Source organism: Protopterus annectens, chromosome 2.part0 (genome assembly GCF_019279795.1).
Source record: "Protopterus annectens isolate FY-2018-M chromosome 2.part0, PAN1.0, whole genome shotgun sequence".
Classification (NCBI taxonomy): domain Eukaryota; kingdom Metazoa; phylum Chordata; order Ceratodontiformes; family Protopteridae; genus Protopterus; species Protopterus annectens.
The window spans coordinates 1579210816-1579233486 of NC_056728.1; positions in this window are offsets into that span (position 1 = coordinate 1579210816).

Sequence of the window (22671 nt, forward strand, 5' to 3'; positions counted from 1 at the left end):
CCCTCAAAACTGGTGAAAAAATAATTAAGTTCCTCTGACTTCAAGGCATCCCCATCAACAGCAATACAGTAACTGGTTTTATGACTAGTGGTCTGCTGAATACCTTGCCATAGTCATTGTGGGGCCTTGTTGGTGAACAGCTTTAATTATGCCCTGTATCCAAATAGGAGATTGGGAGCCAGGCATTTATAAGCTACCTCCGTCCATAAGGGACACGAGTGCCAGGCCAAGAGTACATTTCCAATTCCCCATCACTTGTCTAGGTTGCACTTAAACAAGGTAATAGCCGGAGTCAGCTTCACATGGATGGAAAGCCTGTTCCATAAGAGGGTCAAGTCTCTGGGATATACATCTGTCTTTCCAGCATGCTCTGCTTAAGTCATAGACCAAATACAGAACCCTAGACCTTGTAATTCTTGCACTCTTTGACTTATGAATATGTAGGAGACTCATATGTGTGGAGTTTGCAGATGCCTTGTAAGTCAGGAATAGATCACCCCTCAGCAATCTATGGGAGACTGAGTAGAGAAAAAGGGCTTTAAGGCACTCTGCATAAGGCTGTTTAGTTAAACCTTGAATTATTTTTATAAGGAACCTCTGAGGTCACTCTAGTTACTGCATATGCGTGGTCAGGTACATACTAAAGAAAGCCTTGTACTCTATGATTGGTCTGATAAGGACAGAGTATAGTGGGATAATGACCACTTTAGACCTAGATACCATGGCCTTATTTATAAGCTGCACAACATAAAAGGATCACCACTGTAGCCACATGGTGGTTGTGGGTAAGGTTACTGCCTTCATGTGTATCCTGACCTCTGATGATTGGGTCAACTCTTAAGTATGTATTATCAACATGGTAATTAGCTGGGATTGATGACTTCTCAAAGGATACAATTATACATTTCTTTGCACTGAGTTTAAGACCATGGTTATGGGACCATTTGTTAGGCAGAGACAGACCTACTTGAAGAATGCAAGTGTCTGAAGGGGAGTCTATGATAATCCCCAGCTTGCAATCATCTGCAAATTTAGTCAGTCACAAACCTTCAACATTTGCTTACATTTCAGAGAAATAGATGCCAAAAAGGAGCAGGCCCAGTACCAAGACCTGGGGGACTCCACTAGTGGTGGAGGTGGCATCACTATTTTGGCCTCCTGGGTTTTATCATTGAGCCAGTTGGCTATCTGGCAGGTGATAAAAGGGTTTATACCTAAATTAGTGAGCTTGTTTATGCCTGAGTGGGTTATTGTATTAAAAGTCTTGGCCAAGTTGAGGTATGCTATGTGCACAGTCTTACCTTCATCCAATGCTTTGGAGACCCTCTCAAAAAAGTCTACAAGATTTAATAGGCATGACCTTCCTTTAACAAAGCTCAAATGTGATGGGTCCAGTATTTGCAGGTTACCTATGTTCTCATTTATCATATCCATGATGATTCTTTCCATGGCCTTACATATGAGGCTGGTAAGACTTATGGGCCTATAGTCCCCTGGATCAGTGGTTGGACCTCCTTTGTGCAGGGGAATTGACTGTAGCCATCTTCCATTCCTTGGGCACAAAACATGACTGAAGACTCCAGTTGAAAAGTAGACCAAAGAGGTCATGTTTCATGCTATTTATTAAACATCCATGTTATCGGGGCTCATTGGTACCCACTAGAGGGAATGACATATTGGATCTTGTCCTTATTAATATGGGAGCATATTGCACTATCCCTTGTACATCTTCATAACTTGTTAGGGCTGACCATGTAAAGCAGTCTCCTTCAAAATAAAACTGAAACCAGAGATTTCTTCTTCCGAAGGTACCTTTAGACATTTCTTTAAGACAAACTACCTACTCCTAAGTGGTACATTGGCAAGCTTCAAATCTCCGCCAAACCCAGTTAACTCCACCAAATATGCAGAAATGAACACCGCCTCACTATACCAGCACGTAAGCTGCTGCATAGATGCAGCTGCACCCCAGTGCAGGGCAAACCGCAGAAACAAACCCACATGGTGGAACCATAATATCAACAAGCTTTATAATAAAAGGAAAAGAATTTTGACAAAATATAAAAATAGTAATTCACAGAATGTTAAATCCCTTGTCACTGAATTAAACAAATGACTCTGTTTAAAGTATCAAAAGGCCAAATTGTCAAAATCAGTATAGTCAAGACCATAAGGTCGACAATTCAGTCCATTGACAAAAAAAACCCAAACCCAAACAACACCCACGAACAACAGAAACAATGCTTTTGTGGGGAGGGCCCCCTTTGTACCTCCACACTCCCTGCTAATTATATGTACCAACTCCAAGAACACACTACATTGGGGAAAAGAGCAAATTTCCTGATGCCCAGTGTACCACTATCTCAGTCAGAACAGTTTGACAGACTGAATTGTCAACCATATGGTCTCAACCATATCGGTTTTGACAATTTGGCCATTTGATACTTTAAATTAGACCCAAACAAACAGCTCAGGTGCTTAATAAAATCCGCCAAAGCCAAGTTTGAGGCTTAAATAGCTACCCAAGCCAAAGACAATCACAAGGCATTTATTAGTTATCTTTGTAATGTCAAAACCAAAATTCCGCAATGCACTGAGCTGATTGAGAATGATGTTACCTACACTGAGGCTGAAGATATAGCGCACTTACTGGCCAATAAATTTAACTCTAACTTTATCCCTCACTCCCTTTGTCCCTCAAGATATAACTGAAACTGAACTTGTCTCTAGCTATCACACAAAACCAAGTCAGAAAAGTGTTATCAGAAGCTAAAAATACGGCATTGATGGGTCCTGACTCCTGACAGTACCCCTGGATGCATCTTAAATAGCATGAGGCATGATTTAGCCACAACTCTAACAACACTGTTCATTCTCTACTTCCATACAGATTTTGTACCAAGCAAATGGAGAACAGTTACAGTCATTCCCCTGCATAAGGGGATGACCTTCCAATTACCCAGGCAATTACAGATCCATAGGTATGACCAGCCTGACATGCAAAGCCATGGAAAGACCTATCAAGGAAACAAAAGAAAGAATATAAGGTGAAGGACCAGATGAGAAGGCAAGAAATGTGGAAAAAGCATAAATATAGTTGCAAGTATAGAAAACTTCTGGAAGAGCCTCATGTTGATCAAGAACGAATGCAGGAATGGTTAAGGAGGGGTGAATTCACATCAAGAAATGGAAGGTTAATATTGGCAGCCCAAGATAGTGGGCTACGTACACGTTGATTTACAAAGTCCATTGAACCTGTGGGAGAAACAGACATATGTAGGTTTTGTAGAACCGAATTGGAAACAGTCACTCACCTTTTTGCTGGTTGCGATGCAGAGGGACTGTATACCGAAATGCATAATAATGTGGCGAGACTGTTACACTGGAAATTGTGCAAACGTTATGGTATCGAAGTGGCTGAAAAACACTGGAAACATGAGCCACAAAGAATCATAGAAAATGATGAAGTTTATATCACATGGGATCACCCAATACCAACAGTCCAAAAGATAGATGCTAGAAAACTGGATATAGCGGTCCAAGAAAAGAAGACAAAAGTAGCATTGATCACTGAAATCGCCACACCTAGTGACTACAGTGTCTTGCATACAGAGAGACACAAAGTCATAAAATACTAGAATCTGCAGGCAGAAACGAGAGCTATGTGGAAGAAAGATACCCAGACAGTTTCAATAGTAGTAGGAGCAATGGGTCTTATAAAAAAAATTACAGTCATATTTAGATATGTTACCAATTCATGTAACACCATACGAATTGCAGAAGGAGTCATTACTGGGCACATTGCGAGTGCTGCTAAGAGCACTTTTGGCTGACATCAAAGAGTGAAACAATACTAATTTCATGAACTTTAATCATACTTTGACTTAGGAATGGGGTCCATTCCCATCATGGTATTAGAAACCCAAAAGACTTGGAGAAATTAAAAACCCAAATTAATCAATCAGGACATAGGGCACCTCGAAACACTGGACTCGATTCAGTTTGGATTTGTCAAGTGTAGGTCATACTTGTTCAACTTGGTGGATTTTTTTTTAAAAGGTCTCCAAAACAATGAATGAAGGCAAAATGGTAAACACTGCATATTTCAACTTGACCAAAGCTTGTGGCACAATTCCCCACTCAAGCATAGTAGAAAAGCTAAATTAAAAAGGAATAAACCCCTGTGTCACCCGTTGGATTGCCAGCTGGCTCACAGACAGGCTGCAGATGATCAAAATAGGGGAAATTACATTCACGAAGAGACCAGTCATAAGTCATCCAGGGTTTTGTGCTGGGACCTCCCCTATTTGGCATCTCCTTTTCTGAAGTGAAAGATAATACCAAAGAGCTCTGGCTGACTAAGTGTGCAGATGACTGCAATCTAAGAGCAGTCATCAAATCCCCAAATTATTTAGCCATTTTGCAGGAAGCTTTGTTTCAAATAGATAATTGGTGCCAAAATCATGGACTGAAGCAAAATGCCAAGAAAATGCATTATTGTGTCCATTGGGGAGTCATCTACCCCAGGGAGTTACACACTGACAATATTCCACTAAGAGTTGGCATAGTTGTTCATGATTTGGGAACTTATGTGGGCAATGACCTAACTTTTGACAAACGTGTATATTGTAAGAAGGTCCTTCTATATTGTACAGCTTATAAACAAAGGGATTGCATCTAGGTCTAGGGATGTCATTGTCTCTTTTAACTAAGCCCTAATTAGGCCAATCATTGAATATAATCTCCCCATTGGCACATGTCTTTGCAGACACAAGCAACAAGTTGAACAACCAAAGATATCCCTTACTAAAATGATACAAGGCCTAAACAACATGTCCTACATGGACCGACTCAAAGCCCTGTCCCTATACTCTGTATCCTATAGATTACTAAGAGGAAATCTGTGTCTGGCATACAAGACATCCTCCAACCCATTACTGATAGATTTATTGTACACCAGCAAGCCAAATGGCATCAAAAATACTTGGTCTAGGGGCCAATTCTGCAACATCAAGGGAACAGTTTTGAGGGACGGGTATATCTTGCAGAGGATACAGCTGTTGTGGAACATATTCCCCATCCACATTAAACAAAATTTATCCCTGTCCATATTCAAGTGCAACTTAGACCTATGAATGGGAAACAGAAAATTTACCATAGGACTGTTCTCTGGACTACTAATGGACAGAGGCAGCTCCTAAATACTTTATCCCATGCATGGGTCACCTCATATTATCCATAGTATAATCCCAGTTATCCTCATTAGGGGTAATATATAATTATTTACCATGGAATAGATAAAGTTAGTCTATAACCAAATGAGAGATGTTTTTTCAAGAACAAAAAGGGAAATTTGATGGACGTAAAGTGGCCCACAAGGACAGCTAGACTAGTACTTACCTATGACCCTATGAACATATGAAGAGCAATCATTTTGTGAAGCATAGAGTGGCTAAATAATTCCAGAGGTTAGATGTCCTTTTTCATCCAGCAATGAAAAAACTGTCCTCCTTGGCAATTTAATTTCTTGGTTGACAAGCTCCATTTTTCAAATGGCTCAACAAGACTGAATTCTGTCTCTTTGGAAACATTTTGTTCCATTGTATCTGCCAGGCTGATTTCTAAGCCTGAAGTACTGATTTATCAAAACCTTATTTACTGCTTTTTAATGTCTAGGTATCTTCCAAGGCTAACCTTCATTTCTTTCCAAAGGCATTCTTCTTAAGGTGGAGGCAGGATCTGTGGGGAATGTTATCTGTAGATTTGATGTTTTTTTTATTTTAGTTTACCTCTTTACAGTATATGAACGCAAATGTTTACTTTCTAATGGACTACTTAAAGAGTCACATGGTTCCAGTCATCTCAAGCCATTACATTAGGTAATCGTCAAGTCTGATGTTTTCCAGAATAATGTCTAATGGGACAATCCTGTTTTCTCTCTTCTTAAATAATCTACTCAGCGGTGTGCCAAATGCCAATGTAGCTATGTGTGCCGATGACCTGCTCATCTATAAAGCAGACAGAAACTCTTTATGTATACAAATGAACTGCACAAAGACTTTACCTCTGTCTGAAACTGGTTGCATTTAACAAATGATGTAAGAAATCTACAATGATGAATTCAGTAGTATAGAGTAGCTGAAAGTTTCTGGCCCATCCTTTTACCTGATCTCTTTTATAACCTTAGCTAGTGAGCAGTACTTAATTTAAATAGAATAAATTCATAAATGTAAATTGAAGGTACTTAATTTGACTAATCTCCAGTTGCAGAACATACATTCTCCAGTGGGGTATTAATGTACAAGGAGAGCCCTTTAATAAGTCTGTGACTTCATGGTAGCATATTAAGCTTATGTGACACATGGAGAGAAAAATGGAAATGTACTACTACCTAAGGTACCAGGACAGACTGAATTAAATCTATGGATATAAATACTTCACAAGTCATGGCGGTATTATAAATTCATGCTGGGCCTCACACAAAGTAGCTGATTAACTTATCAAAGGGTTAGATGGAGTTGTTTCTGGTCTGTTATGACTGGCGTGTTTGTTTAACCAAGTAATCCATGTAGGTCCCTATGGTTTCTTTCATTTTGTAATTTCCCCCTATATTACATTTTGCACTGTATTATCAATATTTCAATGTTATCTTGTAAATGTTTTTACCATTTGTAATTTTATTATATGCTTATATTTTTTCAATAATTTGGCTTGATTTGAGACAAATGGGGGCTCTAGAGGCACCCTACTGTCATTGCTAACAACTAAAAATAAACAAATAAACAAATAAATAAATAATGGACGTGTGTAGTATAAAAATGGACTGCTTAGAATATTATGTTTTTTCTCCCACCTACCGCTTGGACATTAGATAAAACAGTCAAGGGTCATCCAATTCCTTGCTTCAACAATATGTGCATGGAAAAGCTTTCTGCTATAGCCTCTGTCATCAGTGAATACATTTTCTACACCATATAGTATAGACCTACACTCCAGAAATACAATATATTTTTTTAGGGGGTGGGGGGGAGGAGCAGAGCCTAGATGGTCAACTGAGAGCAGTGAATTTTGAGAGCAGAAATACAATATTTGTGACATATTTGTGGTTCAGAATTAATTAATCTGCCATCCATTTCATGTCCTTTCTGCATAACATTTTTGTCATTTTTGTACATAGGTTTTAATTTATCTGCCTTCCTTTTCTTGTCTTTCCTGCACAATATTTTCGTCATTTTTATACTTCTGAATGAATTTATCTGACTTCCTTCTCATGTCCTTTTGTTTCCTGACTTACTTACCCTTTGATAGGTTAGTAATACTGCTTGGAAATTCTACTCAACATTAAATCTATTGCAAAGGGTCTATCCTAGGGACATGTACTAGATATGTGAGTACTCACCATATGAGGGCCATCAGCAGTGGTGCCTTTAAATCACCCTCCATATGTTTTGTAACTTGACACCTTTCTCAGCTACATGCAGTAGAAAACCCAGCTTTGAATAATACAGATATTATCCTTTCTAGCCTTGTTTTTGTTTTCCTTGATTATAGATATTACTGTTCTTGTTCATTGGAAATGTAGACCTAGAGATTCTGGTACTGGATGCAATCCTTATACATTAGCAGGGATGCTCAGATATGTTTTTGTTGAGGATCACATGCTCCAAGTTCAGTCTCTTAAGATAAATGAAGGTGACAAACTAGGGGGAGGCTTTGGAAAGAGACCCTAACAGTCCATACACTGTGAAATATACCCTAAAAGACAAACTAGTATGCCGACAATACTAACCTGATTTTTTATGACCTCATGACTAAATAGATCCTAGGATGTATATTCCTTAAAGGAGTCCATACAAGTATGTTTCTGTGCACTTCTATTTTATAATACATGCAACAGTCCTCTATTATCCTTGACAATGAGTCATCTTGAACACAGTATACCATGTTATCAATATGTCCTAGTAAAGCATTTAGCTGTCTGGACATCATTGACAATCACACTATAACAGTTTACCTTTGTTGTCATAGTCTATAGGTCCACTGTATATTCTTTGCAGTTGCAAAGAATACAGAAGAGTAACACTGTGTTTGTAGCAGCATCACCCATTTGGAGCTGTAATCTTTCCTGCAACGCAAGCGTATGACAGTTCCCATAGTTTTAATACATGTTGAAAATAAATATTAGTTTTAAAGGAAGAAGAATGAAGATGAATAACAGGCTGAACAGACTAATATCACAAATCCATTTGAAAGAAAACAGGATTTTTTCAATCAGATATGACAGTTTTCATCAAAATCTGTTGCAGCACAGAGCAGGTCAGTTGCATGATATCCAACTGCTTAAGCAATAGCAATTGTCAAAATGATGTGTTCATCAAAGGAAGTCACTGTAGTTGAAATTTTGATCTTTTCCCAAGATGCTCTAATATTGAGTTAATTATATTAAGTGTGGAGATGCAAAGGTACAGGGACGGAGAACAGAGGGGCTTGCCCCACACAGAAAGTGTCTAATATTAAAAGCTATTTGGTTGATTTGCTTTTGATTACGTTGTTTATTGGGAAACTGGCCATTGATAAACTGACCATTGATAAACTGACCATTGACAAACTGACCATTGACAAACTGGCCATTGATAAACTGACCATTGATAAACTGACCATTGACAAACTGGCCATTGATAAACTGACCATTGATAAACTGGCAAGAAGATGCCTCAGTGATGATTTCCATTGTCTCTGAACTGTAAAAACATGGGAGACAGTTGCCTTAGTTGGGTGGCACAACTCCAGTGTGTGGTGATGATGGTGCAATCTCCTTCATTGAATAGTTATTCTATACTAAATGTCAGTTTTCAGAACTTTGTGGGTTCGATACAGGATGTTTAGATTGTCTTTGCTATCTTTGCTTCTCAAAGTGGGACATTTCTTACTGAAACACAAGATTTTGCAGGCAAAGCATACCTACAACCAATGTAAATGACATGCTTTCCCTTCTTATCATATCAATGATTCCCTGTTGTAGGATTACAGCAGTTTTTTTGTAGCATACCATATTAATGTGTTTCAGACGTAGTAGCAACATTGTCTGCAATATTTAGAGGAAAGAGTGAAAGCAAGTATTGATGCTTGATATTTTTCATGTTTTCTTGGAGGTTACATCTACTCAAATCAAGACTATCTTACAAATATGGGGCAGGTGGTAACCCTCCAGGATGTTGGTCTTCATTTATCTGGTTGCTGGTCAACATTAGTGGAACCTTTCAAAGCACCTGAACAAGAAGGACATAAATTATCCTGCTTAACAAAGTTAAGCAGCAAATTAAATAAAACACTTTCCTTCATTTGAATATAAACATGCTTACAATAGAATTAAATTATGACAATACAATGAAATTATGTGGCAAACACAAAAGAGTGCAAGACAAACACAAAAACACTTCACAGTTATAAATGATGATTACTAGCTCTGTTGCTAATATTACATCACTACACATTCAGGAAATGCACAACTGGAAACACAGTCAGTACTTAATACAGAGAAGCATTCAATGAAGGAAAAATAAATAAAAGGAGCTGAACAGCAAAAATGTCAAGTATGTACTGTTTTACATTATGTCAGGCATTTTAACCACAACTGGTTAAAGACATAGAAACTAGCAATGAATGATTTCTCTTAACTAGCAAGAAAATAGATCTGATCGTAAATTTGTTCTACCACATTGTCATAAGGTATGGGATTTTAAATAATCTTGGGGAATTTAGTGGAGTCCAATATGTACTGAAGTACTCAAAACACACACGTGTGTGTGTGTGTGTGTGTGTGTGTGTGTGTGTGTGTGTGTGTGTGTGCACACACGCACGCATGTATAAGTGTATGAATGCTGTAAGGGCATCAAAGATTGACTTGAGAAAAATATTCTGAGGAACTCAAAAAATTGTTTCAAATAGACCTTGAGTAGGCGATTGGTTATCCATACCTTCTTCTTATGAGGCTCTCAATACTTTTTTATGTGGTCCTCAACACAGAGAAGCAAAGATAGCAGAAAGTGCAAAGGGTAAAACATTTATTTAACTATGTCTCGCTTTCAGCCTCAACTACAATAGCTATATGTCTCATTAATAGGGCAGACTAAATTCCCCTGCATGCACTGCACTATGTATTGCATAAACGCTGCACTTGCATGCAGGAGCCAGGCTTGTGTTTGACACAGCAGCGATTTCCCATTAGTGTGCTGCTATGGCTTTTTTCACTAAAGATAGAGGTTGCAGTATCCCACCAATTTCTCCTTTCCCAAAATGGTGCACACTCATAGCTGGTACATATAAATAATGAGGATGTAGGGGTGCAGAGAGGCTTGCTGCCCTACAACAATACATTTTTTTTGTGTAGAACTTACACTCTGAATGCTGTTCACTTTCAAAAGATTTTGCTCCTCTGTGACCTCAGGGTCAAACCTGGGGTTTCATTAACTCGTGTACACACATTGTGTTAAGCCTATGCGCTCCCTTCATGTATTAGGATAACATGCAGCAGCAGTGGTCATTAAATATGCAAGCTGCTAAGCGAACCTAATAATTTGGAAGCACCTGTTCAAGGCCAGAACACCTGTTAGTGGCCAAGAACAGGTGCACAGAGGCTTGAGAACAGAATATAAACAAGAGGTTGTATATACATGCAACCCAAGTAAGTGAGCACACATGGACAACACAATTCAAGGCAAAGGCAAATTGAATCTTATTATTAAGAAGTAGGGGAAGCTAAATGAGAAAAGTGTATGTAGATATAATTAGATTAGTGTGCAAACATCAGTAATGAAATATTCTCTTACCTAGACATGTTGGGAGGGTGGCCTAATGGTTAAGGTGTTTGCCTTACAAACACAAGGTGCAGGGTTCGAGTTTCACAAGGGATAATTGGCTAGGCTTTAAATGGCTCGCAAGGGCACTTAGCTGAGTACTAATCTATGAATCTATGAATCTATGTCATCCTGTTCTCTTAGGGACATGAACATAAATAAAAATGAAATGCTGAAAAAAATAATATGAGAGAGACACAAAGCCAAAAAATGTAACAAAGGGGAGTAAATGTGATAAATGATTTAAACTGCTGAGTTGAGATCAGTCAGCAAGGACAGTAGATACATTAGGGAGTATTTGCATATACTGCAGTTATTGCACATTAGATGTGTATCTAGAAAGTTATCAGTTGTAACCAGCAGTAAGCTGTATTCCCCAGCTATCATGTAAAACAAAAAATAAATGAACCCTACTGATGTTGTCTCATGCACATCAAAGAGGGACATTTATTGTCACTTGTAACCATACAAAAATGATTGCAAAGTTAAGCATGTATCAAGTATATGTAGTATTTTAGTGTGAAATAAAAACATTAGTGTATACAGTCATAAAACCTAAATGTGTCTGCCACTATACATTTTCTGTGATATGGTCAATAATATTTATGTTACTCACATGATTCTATTGAGAATGCCAAACTACACCTGTGTGGCAGGTGTATGGAAGAAATCTGCTATTGCAGACTGATAAAAGGTTATTAATAGCATCCAGGCGATTGATGTCATAGCATACATACAAGTTAAAGAACTGCTAAGTCTTTCATTGCTTTATGTGTAATAAAGAAATAATACTGCTAGTGGATATATCAGAGCACACACCTGTGACAATGTGAAGATATGAGGAGAATCACAGACACCTGTGCAATTATTCCAATAATAGAGATTAACTGATTAAAAAAAACATTTTATTCAGCAAACTGCACGTTCGGAAGAGTATTAATTATCTGACTGTTCATGCATTCTGTGTATGTATGTAGCAAACTACAGAAGGAGATGACACATACACAAAAGATGTGTCGCACTGACCAGAATATAAAACAGAATAATGACCTGATATACATAGTAACAGTTGCCTTTTTAGCATATGCGACATAAATACATCCAAAATGAGGCATAGTCAAGGGGCATATGCAAACGTGCACAGAAACCAAGATACTACTCAAGTGTGGTCAGTCCCCTGAAAAATAGGTTGCATGTCTCTGAATAGCACGATATACATCAATATGCATTGGATGTACTTATGTGTATAACACAGATGGATGGGTAACACAGACAAGGCTTCTGTAAAATAAAATTCCATGCCAGCATTATGCTGTTAATACAGCAGTTTCTGGACAAAGGTAGCGAATGTAAGGTCACAATTATTTGAGTATGATGCATTTCTGTTACTGTAATCAATGACGTGTCCTTCCTGGTGCCTCACAATATATGCTGACTTAAATAAGTGTATCACAGTACACATGTGAATATACTATATTGTAACTGATATTTAGCCCTGATGTCAGCCTTGTTAAAAACATCACTAAGACCTGTGTGACACTAGAGTAACACATATCACACCCAGGTGAAATATTAACATACATTGCTAAGTGACCTTTTGAAGATTTATATTGAAAATACACAGACTGTACACTGTTCTCTGACAAATTTTGTTATCCTCTGCCCATAGGGGAATAACTCCGGTCTGCGGAGAATGGTAAATCTATCTACAGGCAAATTCTGTTCATTTTTAACAATGAGCAAATGACAAGAATTATCTCAGGACATTGATTACTTAATATGCTTTGTGCTAAATGGTGCACAACTACAACATCATTATATTGGGCACACTGACAGAAAAGACAACAACAACATCAACTACCCAACACAAAAGCACCACAAATTATCATAGCATAGGCCCAAACTTCATGATGATGTTGCAGCATGGCACACATTAAGGAATGATGTATAAGCTCTCATCACCTATAAAGTCCTAGAGTGTGAACAAAAGAATTACATTTATAAGTAAATGTTTATATGAAGTCATACAATACAGAGCGTTACTACTGGGAAAAAAATCTTGACTTTGAGCATTCACTGACATACTCAGCATTTATATCTTACCAGACATGAATACATGTGGAGGTCATATCTCAGAGAGAGGTGGATCAACCACTGACACCAAAGAATGAAGCATATCTGATGCCATAAGGAACACACTTGGAGGGATTACATCAGTATCCTATTGTAATGGGTATGGATCCTCTAACATGGAGTTTGAGACCTAACAAAAGTTTCCCTCTTACTGAGTCATATATCCAATCCAGACTTTCCTAAGCCACTCCTGTCTGTCACAGTTGTCTGACAGCCAGACCTTACCTTACTTAAACCCCTGCCTATCCTACTATACAGTTTACAAACGTGTGTATTAACTCTGTCTGCCACAGGAGATAGCAGTGGAGAGTGTCACAAACAACACATCAAGGTTTAAAGTAAGGGCTTTTGATGCTGATTTAGCCAATACAAATTTGTCTGATGGATGAAAAGGATGCAGGTATGTTATTGTTCACACAACTATGAACAGTCCACTGTCACTGTTGGCTGGCTAAACTACTCTTGTCCACCCATATTGCTTTGGACACACGCAGTCCAATATTCAGACCACTCTCTGTCTGCAGATATATGGTATGCAAGTCAGTATTAACTGTATGCACCTCAGGAGCCTCTCACCACAAGAAGCACAGAACACCTATTTGACTGGTATGAAATCCCCAGAGTGTTGAAAGGTCTTTTGTAAAAAACCACAAACAGCAATCCAGCAACTCCGTAGTAGGAATTTATTTAGAACACCAGCTTAGAAATCTCTAGCGCCTCGGCCAAAAGCCTTTAACAGAGTACAAACCTTAAAAAACTTTAGGTCCATATATACTGAACCTTAATAGAATAATTAATTAATTACTTATGTAACAAGCTTCTTAAACACTTCTTCTTAAAACAACAGACCCATATATACATATTTACACAAAACTTTTCCAGAAGCATTCTTGATTTAATCCCACAGGAAACATAGTATTAAATTTCAAAATTAAAAATGCTTCTTTTTTCCTTATAGTTGTTTAACTTGTTCATCACTCATAAATTTATTAAAGACTATACTATCTAAAACTGTAGCCTGAAAACCATCTAAACTACCCCTATGAATTTCATTAAAATGTATAGCTACAGGACTAGTTATTTTATAATTCCTAACATCCCTTATGTGTTCTTTTATTCTACAGGAAAATTGTCTTTTTGTTTCACCTATATAAAATTTATTACATGTACATTTGATTGCATATATAACTCTTTGACTCCTACAAGTAAAACATTCATTTGTCTCAAAATTCTTATAATTAATTTTATCAAACCTCTGAGTCACATATTTACAAATAGTGCATTTACCACATGCTACTGTACCTTTTTCCTTTATTCCTTTTGATATCTCTAATTTTGGTCTTTGGAACCTACTATGTACTATAAAATCTTTAATATTTCTACCCCTATTGAAAGAAAACAAAAGGTCTTTGTCTGACATAACAGGGGTGGTGTAGTGGTGCAGTGGCTAGAATTGTTGCCTCACAGCAAGAGGCCCTCTGGTTTGATTCTCACCTTGGGTGCCTTCTATGCAGAGTCTGCATGTCCTCTCTGTGTTTGTGTGGGTTTCCTCTGGTTGCTCAGGTTTCCTTCCACATTCCAAAGACATGCATCTGGAGCCTGGACCTCCACTGAAAATGGGCTCTATCTCAGTCAGACTTTCCCAGTAAACAAATGTTCAATAAATAAGACTGAATAAAAATAACTTCATGCAATGTTGTATGTTTCTCATCAGACATAAAACTTTCTGATTCTGATAAAATTCAGAACAGATGTGTACTATGTTAATATTTCATGTGTCATGATTTACACATTTGTCCTGTTAATTGCAGTAAAGTAATAATTATCTGGATAATACAGGTGCATACTTAAGAAGCCCTCAGATATGGTGACTGTCCGTGTATTTCAGGCATGTTATATTGCTTCTTATGCAATTGTATGCATTTGTATGACATCACTGAGCAATACAGTCACTACATGACAACAGACATGTAGGTGTTGTCATGTAGTGACAACACCTACATGTCTGTTGTCATGTATTGACAACAGACGTGTAGGTGTTGTCACAACAGACGTGTAGGTGTCAAAATTAATGGACTTCAAAAATGCATAGAAATGCAACAGAATTCATCCGATCACTTTATCTCTGTAGACTAACAATATTTTTTCAGATGTACATGGTGTACTATACTTCTTAAAATATAAAGCCTTGATTGTAGAAAATGTGATGCACTTATTTCTGGGAAGATATGAACATTTTGGGACTGATTTTCAAATACAAAATGGAGCAAGCACGTTAATGCTATTAGAATCCTGAACTATGGAAACACTGTGGAACAAGGAATTTGTGTGCAGCAAATTGACTAACAATAATGACAAATGCAACCTCTCATATAGTGTACAATCAACTCTGCAGCCTGCTGAACATATAAATATCTCCCATAGTGCTATCCAGTGAGGTTAAGCATGGTCACATGGAAAGCAGCAGCTCTGGAAAGCGAGTGAAGGAAAAACTCACCTGTTTTTGCCATAAAACGTGTACTGCCAGTTATCGTCAGGTACTCTTGCTGCTTTGTGCCAGGAACTCTACAAATACTGAGGACAAATAATGATGAGAGAGAATGGGGAGGTGGAGAGAGAGTGGGAGACAGGAATAAAGACATAGAAAAAGTTTTGTTTATGGGGCATTTGTAGCCATTTTCTTGGTGTGTTATTCTTAGGTTTGTCATCATAATTATTCTGTCATGATCGCTACAATAAAGTGTTCTTGATAGGAAGTAAGCAGATTAAGACAGAAGCAGGATAATGGTGTATTAATAAAATATGTAGCCAACAGTTACACACAAAATAGTCCTGTAAAAACATCCAGTAGGACTTTGACATAATTCTGGATTCAAAACTTGACACTATGCAAAAATCAGTCTGCAGACCAGAGTACTATCTTAGCATACCACCTAAGAACTTCTGCTTCACAAAATTAAAATCAGACAACATATTAAAGCAAAGGATAATACAGACATCAAGCTACATCATAGTAAGGACAACTCTAACATCTCATAATTTGTACATTACATTCAGCACCTAATAAATATGTAAGAGTAAAGAGTTATGAAACAAAAGGGGGAGCAGAGAGAGACAGAGAGAGAGAGAGAGAGAGAGAGAGAGAGAGAGAAAGAAATGGACACAGGGAGAGACGTACAAAAATGTTTGTTTCTGGGCCATTTCTGACCAACTTTATGGATTGTTACACTTAGGTTTTTCCTCATAATTAATCTGTCATACTCTGCAACAAAGTGTTTCTAATAGTGAGCAAGCAGGGGTAGAAAAGTATAACCATGATTAAGACAGGAGCAGGATAATGGTGAGTTAATAACACGTAACCAACAGTGATGCACATTATAATAATATAAAAAAATAAATAATATTTTGACATTCCTGGATTTGAAACCTTGACACTATGCACAAATTGGTTTATAGCCAAGTGAATTACCTCTTAGGTCACAACATTAAAATCACTTCTTTGAAGGGAGTGACAAAAAACTGAATCAAGGGAAAAGTATCAGGCTTCATCACAGTAATGAAAATTGTAAAATGCCATATGGTGTATATTACATCCAGAAACCTGTTAAATGTCTCATAATACTGCTTTCAGTCTATATTTCTACAGTACAGCAGGATTAAGCACATTTGCATAAATATATCCAGACTAGTGCAGGTGATGGCAAAAATTCACTAGTTTTTGCTATAGGATGTGAAAAGTCATTTACCATTACTCAGCACTGGTGCACAATGCGAAGCTCCACACAAATGCTAAGGACAAAAACTGTAGGCTTTTTTATGAGCCATTTCTGGCCATGTGTATTGTGTATGATTCTGTTTTTTACCAGATTAATGTGTGAAAAAGGGATTGATATGATAGTGGTGAAAATACAGGGCAAGTAGAGGGGTGGACTTGGGAAAGAACAAAGTAAGATGCAGAATGGTGATGGGACAGCAAAATAGCTATCAACTTTTTTGCAACATAAATGTAAACTTGTAAACAAAATCTGATGACTTTGGAGTGTTACCACATCAGGACTAATTGACAACAACAAAATAATGTTGTATGACCAACTGGATCAAATCAAGTGTGTTAAGAAGACACATGGGTGATGTGGAGATGTATAAAGCATAATTTTATTTGTAGGTCAGGTGCCCATTTTTTTGTTTTGATTTTGTAGCGACAGGATTGTGACGAATGTGCTTAGGAATAAGAGTTTTATGTAGGTATGGTAGATTAGGTAGCAGGTGCAGAGATATAGGGCATATAAGACAGACAGGGATGGTGAAGGGCACAGAGGGTTAGGGGACATTATGATTGGGATCATACCTCTCAAACTTTTAGATCAAGAAATCTAGACAAAGCCAAAAATAATGGGGGACAAGGGCCCAAAATAGGGACAAATTTTAAAACTTATTATTTACTTAGAAAGTTGTTAGAATAACAGGTTTTGCATTTGCATGCATTTTTTTGAAGAATATGAAGTCTGAGCCTCAAATGTCTGTCATTATTTAATGACTTTAATCAATCATGATTTGACAGAAAATTGCAAATTTTATCAGAACAGGCCAAAAATATGAGGTAAAAATCTGGACATTCTGCAAAAATCAAGACAGTTGAGAGGTATGACTGGAGATAGGTAGGGAACATCAGAGGCACATCTGAGTCCAGCATTAACACAGTGAGAACCTTCAAAACTGTCATCACTGTCTCCTGCCTCAGTTGCCATGGGCCAGTGCCAAATTTGGCAACTATTTTACAGTTCAGCACAGGACCTTTTCTACTTTGCTGATTTGGGCATTGAGATACCTCTCAATGATGTCCACCACCAGCCCTGTCAACTCCTGAGGGGTGACAACATTTTCACCTCCAGTACTACTCCTTGTGGATACCACTGCACCAGCAGCTGAGGCAGAGCTACCTGCCACAGGTGGAGCAGGTAGAGCAGGGGTTGTGGAGGCAACACTGATGGGTTGTGACCCAGATGTGCTTGGCGCCTCTGTTGCTTGTGATAGTGCCACCCCACCCACTTGTGAAAGTATGGTGGGCAGAAATGCAGTGTTTGGTGCAACTTCCTGTGCTAATGGTCATTTGTGCTCCAGAAGCAATGTTTCCACCAAAATAAAAGGAGAGAGAGAGAGAGAGAGAGAGAGAGGGCTGGGGTGACAAAACATAGTAACAGAAATGATATGTTGCATAATTATTTCAATACATAAACAAATATGATGCATAACTATGTTCATCTTTGCCACATCCATATATGATGTGAAGGCATGAAAGTATCATAAAATACATCAATCTGAATGCTCTTATAAATAATGTAGAAATAATTATTTCAGTATGCCATTTCTGATATATGCATTCCACTTACATAAATCTTCTTACAAAAATGGAACGTTTAAAGTAATTTAACATTGCACCAATTAATTTATACATTCTGTCCTGTAACAACAGCTAGTTTTTGCTGTTGGGAATTGACCCCACACGCATCCTAGTTGATGAACTTGTTACCTCACACAATCATCAAGAGCTATTGAATCGGGCATGTATGCTTAATATAAAGGCTGCCTCTCTAAGGTGAGCCAATTTCTGCTGATGTGACTTTCTGTTCATGAAATAGCTTCAGGAGCTGTATAGAGCAGAAAAAAAGAAATGGAAGAATAATAAATACATGTATTGGCTGGCAAATCCATACTATATCATTGACTGGTGAAGGTTCACTACACTTACATAACTCAGGGGTGTTTTCAGTCCTAAATTCATCCTGTTGTTGGCTCAGAAGCATCTACTTTTGCCTCTTCATGTCACTGTAATGGTGACAACATTGTTCCCAGTGTGTGCAATGCCAGTTGTACTGCACACAACTTTGGCCAAGATATTCTAAGCATCAGCCTTGTACTGAGACACAATATAGTCTCCCTGCAGAAGCATACAGCTGTAGCACTTGACAAGGAGTGTCACAAAAATCATGGGCTGCTATTCACACCACCTTTGTGCACTCTATGGAGCACAATCCTCACCTTTGCCTGCTATGTCTACTGAACTACACCTAGAACTATGTGTCTGACCTGGCACCCAATGCTGATCTCATATGTACCTGCCTGTGTATGGCACACAGCCTTGCTGGCTGCATTTGCACAGAAAGCACAGAAATGGCTTGATAGAAATATTGGAAATGATTAATTCAAAGCAAAATGAAGGTGTGAAATATGGCAGTGAGACTTGGCCATATGAGACGATCTCCCGATTTATACATGTTCCACTGTTAAATAATGAAATGCTGTATGATGCGTATTATAATCATCGTCATATAGGGGTAAAATGTAATGCACTGGGACATAATGGATTGTTGGGGCATACACAATACAAAGATGGCCCAATACTACTTGGAAAAGAAACCATGAGAATAAGAAAGAAGAGTAAAATGAGAAATGTTACTTATTAAGTTGAGGTGTACATATTTCAAACTGAATGGAAATGCACTAAAGAGATGTCTAATGGAGTTACTTCACCTTCTAATGTAAATTGAGTAATATGTAAAAGGCAGTCTTTGTGGTTGTAAATACGTTTTATATCAGATGAGTCATAATAGTTTTAAATACATATTGTGCATGTTATACCCAGGCAAGTACATGTTATGTTAACTATCATCATTGATAACTTAATTTGCATACATAATATTTGAGTTTTGTAGAAATCTTTAATGCTAGATGTGCTGCCAAATTCATGTTTGATATTGTTATTTGTATTTAGTGTTGCATTAGTAAAAAAATACTTTGTGACAATGCTCCCTCAGTAAAGCTATCTGTAAACTGGATTTGAACCCAGCTTTACCTGTATTCTTTCTCTAATCTTACTGCAATTACAGATTGTGCTATAAAAATAGAGAGCTGATTGGTGAGTTTTTTTAACTTAGTACTGCCCAGAGTGCTGATGGCAGTGCTGTGGTGTCAGCCTCATTTGCACTACTGAAGGCAGCCCAAATTAAAGTTTTTAATTTTTTGCCTTCAGACATTAATGGCATTGCACGCTGCCAAGCAGCATAAAATTGTAGAAGCCAAAAACAAACTATAACTAAAAATAAACCAATTATAGGGTAGGTCTAGCAATGAACAAAACACATGTCATTAACATGATGCAGTCATCCTTATAACATCTGTTTGCCACATCATAACTGGCATTTCTGATAGATATCATCAGGCCTTCATGCCATTTCTTGAGAAAGGGAACACATAGTAGATAATACTGTCTCATTTCTGGCACAGCATATACAAGTAATAATGGTATACTTTTAAAGGGAATATATTACTGGCATGATTACTACCTGGGTGATATGGATATGCAGTTCAGCATATATTATACATATTTCCACATTCCTCATCTTTCTGATCTTCTGTCACACTTTATATTTTGCATCATGCTTATCAAATGCTGTTAATAATAAGAAAAGCTGATTTTCCAAAAACAAAACATTTACAACAGCAACTCACAAGCAGTAAGGTAACATATTTAGTGTTTTGCCTGCAGCTTACTCCTTCCTGTATGTTTCATGGATGTTTCTGTATAACCCTCACTATTTTTGCTCCCGTTAATTTGGGGTTCTCCTGCTCATCGCCGGGACACACTAGTTACCCATTGCCGCCCTCCATCTTTCTTTACTTATACATAATCTTCACTTTCTTATTGTTCCTGCTCTGTTTAATGTTTTCTCTATTTTCAGCTTTTGTGTTTTACATTATTTCTCTAGCATTACATTTTCAGCCCCTGGAGTTCCCATAATACCAGTTCCTTTTTTTTTCTTTTCCACTTTTATTCTAACATTAACCCTCCTTCTCTTTGTGTTTGCATTCTCTGTGGTCTGAATATTTTGGCACTTTATCTTAGCTCACTAACTGTTCTAAAACATAACAGACTTGTACTACTATAAAAGGATGTTAGCCATTTCCTTACAGATTGTTTCTTCTCCAGCTTGATCTGCAGTTCCTAATGGGTTTTTCACCTATCCTACCCACAAATCCCACCTACCTCCACTGCTCCAAGCTTCACACACCCCACGCTCCTCCCTCTTCCATTTTAACCAATTAAAGCCATTCTAGTACTAGATACTATTACTCCCCCTCCCCATATATCCACCATATCCCATAGCATCAAAATACATCTCCTGCTTTCAAATTATATTCCTACTATGATATTTTTCATCGCTTTCTCATGAATAACCAATTTTATGAAATTTGCTACTATATAACATACAAGGCAACACCATGCCCCACATCACAAATACTCATTATTTCATTTTCTCTACCTTTCCTTCCCCTTCTGCAACCAACATCCTACCATACATGTACTGCAAATACCCATATTACGTCTACAACATCAGAAACAGCAATCCCTGATAATAATAATAGTTTCTCTACTATAACACTAGGTCTATTTAAAATACATATAATAACCTCTCTTACAATTAAAAATTTAAAAGACAAATCCAGTCTCTTTAAGTCTCAGTATTACTTGAAACAATCTATTTCACTCAAAATACTCACCACCTATTTTTCATTTATTTCCGTCTCTGGAAATGTTCACCCTAACCTAATCAGACTAGATAGACTGCACAAAAAATCTGGTGGAATATTATTTTACAACAGCTACTTCAGAGTTACAAAATATTTATGTCCCGTCCCCAAATGGGATGCTAACATCACCAAGAATAATGGTTTCATAGGGGTTATTTTCTGTGATCCAGGATAGAATGTTTTTAAGTATGGGAATGTTCTGTGCTGGAGGAATATAAATGACAACTACACATAGGTTGTTTGAGTTGTTCACTTTTAGGATGGTAATGAGTTGTTCAGCATTATCATATTTGCGGATGGGATGTTTTACAGGAAGCATTCCCTACCATTTCCTGTGTTACACTGCAGTATACCTGTAGTTAAGAGTCCTGCTCATGTAGCTCAGACCTTGCTTCTGCTACTCACGAATATTAGCTGTAGCTTAAGGATGTTATAAAAATCTTGTCTACACTGCTTGGAGATCAAGGCCTAAACCTCTAATGCTATTGCTCTAACAGACCAAGGAAGTAAAAAACACATTGCAGACATCTACTAAATCATGTTGCTAAACAATAAACAAAGTCCTACTTAAACAAATAAAATAAATCATCCTGGAAATATTAAATAATAATTCAAAACCTATGTTTTTAATCAAGATATGTCTAAAAATACTGAATTAAACCACAGACTTGCTGGAATTCAGTGAGCAAAATGCATTATAATTTGTGGTGTAGTTTGTGGTATTCTTTTGAAACATACCATTTTGGTCTTGCATGTAAATACCCTTTCAGTTTTATCATCTGTTTTTTTTTCTGAAGTTGTATTATGGGATGTGAAATGTGCAAAATATAATGTGTTTCAGTAGAGTGCTGGCAGACATAAAGGTACAGCATATAATGGTGGCTCCAGTGTACAGAAAGGCTATAATTAAAGTGAACGGTTCTCTGCTGACAACAGCACAAGACAAGCCTGAGTGGTTTAGAAAATGCTGATGATCTATGTGTAGCAATTATAAAACCGAAAACTGTGAATATATAGAAAGCTTTTGTGTCAGATAACTTTATGCTATTCCACTGACTTTAATGCTCATGTTCTGCTGTGGAAAACTGGCCAT